Source organism: Daphnia magna, unplaced genomic scaffold, assembly GCF_020631705.1.
Source record: "Daphnia magna isolate NIES unplaced genomic scaffold, ASM2063170v1.1 Dm_contigs255, whole genome shotgun sequence".
In the NCBI taxonomy this organism is placed as follows: Eukaryota; Metazoa; Arthropoda; class Branchiopoda; order Diplostraca; family Daphniidae; genus Daphnia; species Daphnia magna.
In genome coordinates, this window is record NW_025533205.1 from 1 (window position 1) to 9,302 (window position 9,302).

Consider the following 9,302-nt stretch of genomic DNA (forward strand, 5'->3'; position numbering starts at 1 on the left):
ACATGTATTGTTTACTCCTAACAATGCCCATTGGTGGTTTTCTTCTTTGCCTGCCTTAATTTATACTCATTTGCATCGGAAGATAGCATTGAAAGTTAAAGAAAGGAGATGTGGTACCATTCATGGAATGTAAAGTATTTTTTTTAAAACGGCACGGACTTTTTCCCTCAGGTATCAACACACGTATTTACTGATCTTCTGGCGACGTAGTTTGCCAGTATTTGCCATTTACGCTTCATCTAATTGAATAAGTCCATTTGCGTCACGGCCCCAATTAACGGGCAAAGAAACGAGCTTCGACCTAGAACGTATTCGCAAGGTTGCGGTTCCAAAGGTAGAGCGACACGGCATTCATCGAGTGACTGGAACGACTGCTGTTGATTTTCGACTGAGAAATCTCTTTGCATTTGAGCTTGACCTCCACTCGCCTGCGAGAATCTGCATTAAACAAATTAAAGAGGATATCACATTGTACTTTTGTAGATCATTTCCGAATCCCACCGTACCTGCCATTCTTCCCAATAACCTGTCACTGTACATGTGCGACACTTGGCTTCCTTCCCGTACCGCTTTTCGGGCTTTTTGATGGATTTTCATCCAACCAGGCAAGGTGTTTCTCTCTTTATTGAACACATCCTAGGCGAATTGATGTTCTAGAACCATCTTTTCTTCGTGGTACTGGTCGGCTCTTTCCCATAGCAGAACTCGTACTCCACCATCCTGTTCCTAAGTTCAACAGTTCACGCATAACTGACCGAGTCCTGGGTAGGAAGGAATGTTTACTTACCCCGCAATACTTCCGCAAAAAATCATCGACTAGTTTAGGGATCAAACACTGGCTGGGGAGGAAGCGTTGGCGGCGGCTGCAGACGGGCCAGTGTCACCATCTTTCAAAGTTCCTGAGCTTTTCTGATCTGAACTAAATTCTTTATTATTAGCGATAGGCCACTAGTTCCGCCACCAGAAGGCGTTATAAAAGCCATCGTTTGCTTTTGACCTTGCCTCAGAATCTTCCACTTGATCGAAATTCAACCTTAAATTTGGAATCGGAGAGTCCCAACGACTCCTGCAAACGAGGAAATGAGGCATTGTCTAGGTGAGGAAGTAAACTATCACTTGCCTTAATACTATGTTTCATACCAGCAGATTCTGTTGTTGCTGCATCATTAGACTTTCGGCTTCTATCTCAAGCAGACGATTAGGCTTTTTCGGGGAACCTTCTACTGCCCAACAATTAATTTCTTATTTTCTTCTGTTCTTTGGCTCTGTAACACAAGTGATGAAATTAAAATAAACAAAAAATTACAGTTAGCTTTGGATTTTACCTATAATCTGGATGCTGACAGAGATGAGGTGTCAACATACTACGATTTCATATTCACAACTTGATGCTTCTTCTAGAGAAAAAGAATTTCGTGTTTTCCAGCTGGATAACACACATAGTAAACTCCGCGTCATACGGGGCTTCCCGTTAAGATCGCATGTGTTCCACTGTCCATGGTGATAGCAGCAAATGACGGCAACGAGAGCCCTTCTTTTTTTTCTCACTGGCACTTCTTGCCTTTCTCCATTTTTTATCTCCGCATCGATTTCAGCGCCCAAAACAAGAAATTAACCACAATTATTGATAGTCGGAGGGAAATCACGGTGCATTTTTACTTTGACGGTCCATTTTTTCCTTATCAAATTTCCCAGATAATATTCTTGGTTTAACTTTTTCCATCCTTTCTTCATGGTACTGTCTGATATATCTTCCTTGCACATGTCCATAAGTCCAGAAAGTTTCTAACTAATAGTTGATTTTAAATAAATAATTAATTAGTAATGCAAGAAACCTGGAGCATCATGACAGAAACTTACCTGTGGCTGAGCATGACATCTGCGTAAACAGGGGTGCTAATAGTTGCAATGATTTGGTCCTTCGAGATTGGAACTTCTTCCTTCAGAATTGTTTAAAGAATTTTAGCATGATTTAGTAGCTAAAAGAGGATTTGAATGGTTCTGAGGGGAAAATGTTGCTGCTATATGGTAGTTGTTTTGATCGAAATACAAGAATGTTTTAAATGCCTCAGGTAAAGTGAAACTTACTTCTTTTGTTTCCAAACAATTTTGGGTTGCTCAAACATAGTTCTCTTTTTGACCATTACCACGAAGACTCTGGCTCTTATGGTAAATTTTGTTTTTTTTCCTGCCAATCTTTGATTAGAATCATCAAAAGCTTCTTTAGATAGCTCAAGTCACTCAAACACAAAACGCACAAAAATAAAAACAACAAAAGTAAACATTTCCAAATTGATGGTTCATCTTTGCATAACATTAGCCAAGGAAATCCAATAGTACGGACACCTCAGCAATGAAAATACGGGGATGTGCCAAGTTTATTTATACAGGGCTGTATCCTGCCCAAATTAAGTATCGATTGTCTGCTTCAAATTGGATCTTGTTTATACGACGGTAGATGGCGGAAAGACAAGTTAGGATTGATTGCTTCGCGTCAATTAACTTTATGCATTTCGAAACAAAAAGAATGGCGTAACATATGTTTCATGTCATGTTTGCTATTACCGTGAATCCAAGGTGTTGGAGAGGGTGGCGTGGAAACACGTTTGTCTGGTGCAAGCGTGCAAGGCATTTCGTATCGACACGGATCTGACAGTCTATCTCTGGTCTATCTGTAATTTACAGATTCCTTTTTAAACGAAAAACAAGTTTGCCCCTCCATCAGTGCCATAAACATTTTACCGCACTTGATCTCGTTTATCAGAACTTACATTTTAGTCTTCAGAAAAATGAAATCTGAGTCATGCACTACTAAAGGAGGTTTCAGACATTTCCTAGATACCGGTTTTTGCACATTCGAAAAGCTTAAGCGCTCATTTATTTTCATTTGCAGGTCCGGAAGAATTGCGTTGTAACAACAATTCTACAGTCTTACGTTATCCTTGTATATTGTATTTCTAATACTGCACTTTAAACGATGTTCAAAATGTAGATAAGTTTTCTACATGCTTTACAGCAGAAAAACTGAATGAAATTGCAAAAAGAAGTTATTCATTTACAATATGAGATTATCCAAAAGGCCCAACAAAATATTTGCCAGTTCGTCTACTTCAATTTATACTCCATAATTTCCGAAATGTCTATGTCAAGAATTTTCAACGTGGTATTTCCTATTGCGAATACACCAAACGCAATGCATTACTTATGCTATATAGCTATATTCGTCCGTCGAATTAGGAGTCCGTTCCAAGTACTGCTTGTCAATCAAAGTCTCGACGCACTTTTAATCAAACTTATGGAAGGGGCGAATCGGGCTTTCTCATTGGCTCAACACTTCCTGGATCAGAACGTTGTGACGTAATATCTTTCTGGATTTCATGAATGCGAACAATTGTGGCCTATCGAAAGAATAGTACCGGTAATGAAAAAAAAAGTTAATTAATGAGTAGCTGTGAGGTCATGAATTTCTGTCGATTTTTGTTTCCTTACCTGTAGATACAGCTTTCTGTCCTCGTGTCTATCTATGGAAGAATGAGTTTGCTCTGTTTCCTGCACTGCTCTCTTTCTGGACAGCGGCGGTAATACGAAATTTGGTTCGTTTGTTATTGTAATCCATATTAAAAGCGAAATGACTGTCGAAGGCTCGAATACTTCACCAGTACCACCAGACACTGCCAGCAGCTTTGATTCGACTAAGCTCTGTACATACTTTTGAAAGTGATCCGAGTTCAACTTTGTTGCTTCCATCAGTTCTCTGGCAAGTCATCGAATCGGTGTTTTCTGAACATAAGAAGCATGGCCATTTGGAAAGTTTGGTATGGTGATGATGTAGGGCTTTTCAAATAGTTCAATTTCAGCTCTCCTCTGGCCTGGCTAGGATAGCCATGCAAGCTTCCGACCATTAAATTGCTCACACGATAAAAGTCTTCAAAGCGTTGGACCGATTTTTCTAACTCTTGGGGCACGGCGAAATCAGTTGGACAACTCTGTCCCAAAAGGCCAGGGGCTCCAGTTGCTTTAAACACATAAATGGAGAAATTGAGGCCCAACTCAATGCGATCTTTGTTTTGGTGTAACTGCTAAATTTGTTATTCAAATCGGAGGAGACCGAGACATGTCCGTAAACATCCGATGGAGTTTATTTGTAAACTCTGCTGTAACCGCAGCTTGTTTCAACGGTTGATCTATGGCCTCTTCTGCCGTCCATGCTTTGATCTCTGCTGATGAATCAATCTCTTGGCCAACATACGTGCATAAAATTTTTGAAAAATATCCTTGTCATCAATGTACTTGAATACAGTGATGCACTGCGCTAATTTATCCTTACAACCTCCGTGTCACTACCGCCTTTTGTAGACTTTTTCAGGAGAGAGTCGCAATATTTGGCGAGCAACAACTGGGGGATTTGCAAGGTTGTTTCGTATTAAGGCGATGATTGACGACCGATGCACACGCCATATCCAGAGCACTGCTGAATAGCTGATCGTTAGCGAAAACAACGTTGGTCATCTCTTTGGTACTTGGAGTGGACACTACCGCATTGCGCCTTCTTGCCAAACTGGGTTGCTATATTTTCTCCTGAAAGGTTAGCCACTGCTCGCAACCCTTGTTGTTTGATGTGTTCCATAAAATGCGACACGAGGACAGTTAAGCCTCCCGGAATAGACTTCTATATACATTTTTAAACAAATAAACCGATTCATTATGAAGAGATAATAGTGTTTTTTTTTTACCTTGAGCAACGCGAATGCATTGGGAAGATCTTGCTGTAGCTCTTGTTGAACCATTGCCGGACACTCGTTGTAGATAGCCACTAAGTGATCAGCTTACCATTCTCTGTTCGCATTCGCTTCGGACTTTACTGTAAGAACTTGGATGCAGAAATTTACGACTACGTAGATCTTCTTCATCCCGACGCTGCAGAACTTTCTCCATATACAACGAAATTGTGCATTCTTGCAGTAAGCGACTTGCTTCTTGCCTAAATTTTAATCAAATCTCACTGCGAGCATTTCTTACAATTTAAATTTTTTATTACCTGTAATATTCTCCGGTTGCTTCAAAAACGGACTTTCAAAAAACTGTCTCATCAACTCGAGCGTGTTCTTCTTTTGTACTCCTCAACGGAAACCAACGACTGAATGACGCCTGAATTGTTGACGATTTTCACTTTATACAGCGATTGGCCTGTACGGTCACAATGTATTGCTCCCAAAAGCAATCTCAGCAGGTCACCTTTCAAGGGCTCTATCATGCTTTTTCCACAGGTCCAAGCCTGAAAATGCAGCACCCACTATATTCAAAGGTTCAAAATGGAAAACACTGAAGCATGTAATTACCCAGTTCACCAATTTCTTTCATTTGTTCAGGTGATTCATAAGAACAATGTTCCATACAGAAGCTCTCCATCTGTGGCTTTTGTTTCTTAATGTGTTAGGTGTTAAGATACCTGTCAAAAAGGATCCTGTTTATAGCACAAATATTTTAACTTTTAGACAATGTTTGCAAGAACTTACGAATAGAGTCTGTGTAAATAGTCCATTCCTTGACTATATTGTTGCCAAGAGAATAATATACTGTGAGAAGTTGTTCTTCACTGCTGCCATTCACTTGGATAAGAAGAGATTTAACCATGGTCCCCCAAAATTTTTTTGTTTCTTGATATAATTTTTCTGCTAGTTGTTCCTGGAGTATGCCACACAAAGTGAATATACATCACTGAAACGATTGTGCACCACACAGTATGTGGAACATTTCCCAATGTAACAAACACCTTTTTACTGTCTCCCTTTAAATCAGCCCAGGTAGTACAAGCAATCAACACGTTTAGAGTTTAAGAGACATTCTGTAGCATATATCAATGTTCAAAATGTGGAGTCATACAGTTATTCAAAATATCTTCTACCCAATTTAGAGTTTAACGTGAGAAACAGAAACTGTATTCTGGTCTACGTCTACAAATACCACTGAAAAGCGTTAAACCCGCCTAAGGTTGTTGTGTTATTCTATCAATATGGTTAGCAACTATAATTTCGGAGTTTTACGGATGTTGGTCTTGACCCCAAGATCTTAACAGTGCCTTGCGTTCTAACGTTCTAAAACAGTAACTTGTATTTGTGGCGGGGCGGGCGGGGGGGGGGGTGGGGGTTGGGGGGGGGGGGGCGGCGGGGTGGGTGTGGTGGTGGGTGGGGGGTGGGTGGCGGGTTTCGTTGTGTAGATTAGTGGATTCGATCGCCTGGTAAACGATGCAGATTCGTCTGCTACCTCTGTTTTTGCTTTTCGTTTTTGAGTTATAACAGTCGCGAAAGTAGAGGGCACAGGAAAGGACAAAGATCACATCGAGAGCTTCCAGGAAAAGCATTAGATGGCACTTTAATCGTGACTACCTAGCCTATTTGTCTATTTGTTTTCGTCTGCTTTTTAGTAATAGTAGATCGTTAACTTCTTTTGCTTCTCTATTTTTGCAATTTTGATGCGCATAAGGAGTTCTATATTGACTACAAAACCGGACTTAAATGTTCAGCTGGGTGCTTGTGTGTTAGAGTTAACTACTGTTATTTAAAAAAGAAGCTGTTAACAATAAAATCTGGAAAAAGAAACTTTCATAGTCATATCTGCCAACATTTGCATCTGTTCAAACTAGTTTTTCACTTCAGTTCAACTCCAATTAGGCAGAAAGACAGATTGGTATGGCTGGGACTGAAGATTATTCATTCTATTACAGTTTAGAAAACTCCCTTTTGGATAAAGAAGGCTGATTCTACTGCTTCTACTGAAATAGATGGAAGGATCTAACACTGGGAAAGCAACTAATTGTTTCACCAAATCCCAAAATGGTATTTTTTGAAATCTTTGCTTTTAAATAAATAAATAATTGTAACTATTTAATTTGGCTTTGTTCAACAAGATATGATAGACTTCAATAGAATTCCAAACCCCCAGTTTGGCATAATGAGAGATTGCTGAGGAAATTTGCTGTGCCATCCATTTTTAGTTTTAGCTATGACAGTGCCAGGTGAAAAAGTTAAATATCTATGATATAACTCCTGTCTCAACCATACTATTAGGTTAACGTGTTTTCTAGAAAATACCATGCACTACCTTTCAGTCTTGTTCGGTTGTCATTAGACTGCATCAACGACAGAGCATGACAGTCTTATGGAAAGGAATTGGCAGTGGCATTAATTGTAAAAAGGGCTGACCTTAGCTGTTGAAGATGTCCTCAGCAAAATAACACCATGGCCAAAGTAATTATCTTTCATTAATTTTAAAGTTTTAAAGTTTCTGGTGTATTCACAGAACTATAAATTTAACATCCGTTACTGTTCTAGAGAAATAGATCATTACAGCTCACTTAAAGCATTGGGCATCATATTTCTAAAAAGGTAGGGTATTATAAAGCAGGTTTCGTACTATGAAAACGTACAGATAAATACAACGATCCGAATTGTCACGTGTCCATCAGTGTTAGTCTAGCAGTGGTGATCCCTTTTTATGCAGCAAGCGTCGTTGGCTAAACAGGCTCTGATATTGCCAGTGAAAAACCGGGTATCTTCGACGTTTTTCAAGAAGGAATCTATCGCTTTCTAAGTTGGTCTGCGCCTCAAACAGGTAAAAAAAAAAAATCAAACATCTATATGCATATGTATGTAGCGATAAACAAGTAGATTACCTGCCATTGATGGTTCAGGTCGTCTTTTGCCTATTTGGATAATTCTGTGTCCTGCCGTTTTGTGTGGAACGGTTCATTATATCATTCCGGTCCTTTCTGCTGGATTGACGCGCTGGGGAATGACTTCAGCTAAAAAACGAAATCAACGTAAACAGGTTCGCTTAACTTATTAGCCATTTGATAAAATGATAGCAGCCCACTCATGAGTTTACTGTATTTAAGTGATGGTTTCAATTTACTGCAGGGTGCTCTTTCTAAAGAAGTGAGTTTTGTGGAGGCAAACGACCTTGATATGTCTTCCAAATTTGCTGGTTCTTTGGTAGCTGACGTTCTTCTGTTTCCATTTGAGACGGTCCTCCATAGGTACTTTCATTTTTTATGTTTCAATGTATCTAGTGTTCCAGTGTCTTTTTACTGCTTGAATAGGCTGCACATTCAAGGACGCGTACGATCATTGATAATCAAATTGGACACTGGTGCGTCTGTCATACCACCCTAACGCGTTACGATGGCTTCTTCGACTGCTGGAATACAATCACTCGCTGAAATGAAGGCGGCTGGAGTTTGTATAAAGGCTTTGGAGCCTTGCTTCTGCAATACGCTCAGCTTAGCATTATCAAAGGCTCATTGTTCACCTTTACCACATGGGAGATTTATTTAAATCCACCGGCGTCCAGCCTACGTCACCGAGGAATCAAGCCACCTTAGTAGATCGCAAAGACAGAAGTCCTAAGGCTTCATCTGCATCTCTGGGAGGTACCTAACTGCAACAGCAGTTTAATTAGCAACAACTAAGCTAGTCTAATCAACTAAAATATTGTAAATATTTACAATCATCGTGCAGTAGATAGGCAAAGTCTATTTAGTTTGTTAGAATGGGGAATGTTGAATTAAATGCTGTACTTGAGATCAGAATTTAGCCACTTTCATCGTCCTTCCGATAGTTTTTATGTTTCCGGAAAAGTTTTAAACGGTCAACTAACGATTCAACCACGCAAAAGTAAAAGGTTCCATGAACAGCTGTCTACTGTATCCGGTCATTTCGTATGCTTAATCACGTTCTGGTGTAAGGGTTCTTAGAGGGGGAAAAAAAAAAAGAGGGCTGCAAGGTACAGATTTGAAACATGATACCGCAAAGGGTGAAGAGAGGTAAAACACCTGTCGGAAAAAAGGTGGAGTGCTTACAAGGAGGGAGTAATAGGAAAAGAGTTTCAAGTTACTAAGGCTTAAAGGGAACAGATGCTGACTATTCATAGGGAGCTGCGTGACATGTACCTTATCACAACGGTTGAGCTCTGCAGTCTTCAGATCGCCTTGGTCTGATTCTGATTCTTAAGGCGCATGTCTCGCATCGAATCAGTGTCTCATGTCGTTTCAGTCAGGTTAACCAGCAGTTTTCCAACGGACGTCGTCCAGTAAAGCAGTGAGGCCCCCTCCGCGGCTCAATCAACTTGTACGTTACTGAGCCGTGTCAACTGTTATTATACTCGAGATCCCTCTGTATCGCATACTCTGTTTGAAGTGAAGTGAAGAAGCACGTAAGCAAAGGTTATTGGAATGTTTCGCTTTCTTGAGCGGTGCTGACGACGACCAAAAAATGAAGTCTGTTTCGTTTCGGTCCGTCTGTCAG

The 9,302-nt window shown here is 40.1% G+C and overlaps 3 pseudogenes; 1 reads left to right on the top strand and 2 right to left on the bottom strand.

The window, feature by feature from the left end:
• Positions 1–187: 187 nt before the first annotated feature.
• Positions 188–2,632, bottom strand: LOC123467985 (annotated as a pseudogene).
• A 407-nt stretch (positions 2,633–3,039) lies between these two features.
• Positions 3,040–5,803, bottom strand: LOC123467984 (annotated as a pseudogene).
• A 641-nt stretch (positions 5,804–6,444) lies between these two features.
• LOC123467986 lies at positions 6,445–8,587 on the top strand (annotated as a pseudogene).
• Positions 8,588–9,302: the final 715 nt, after the last annotated feature.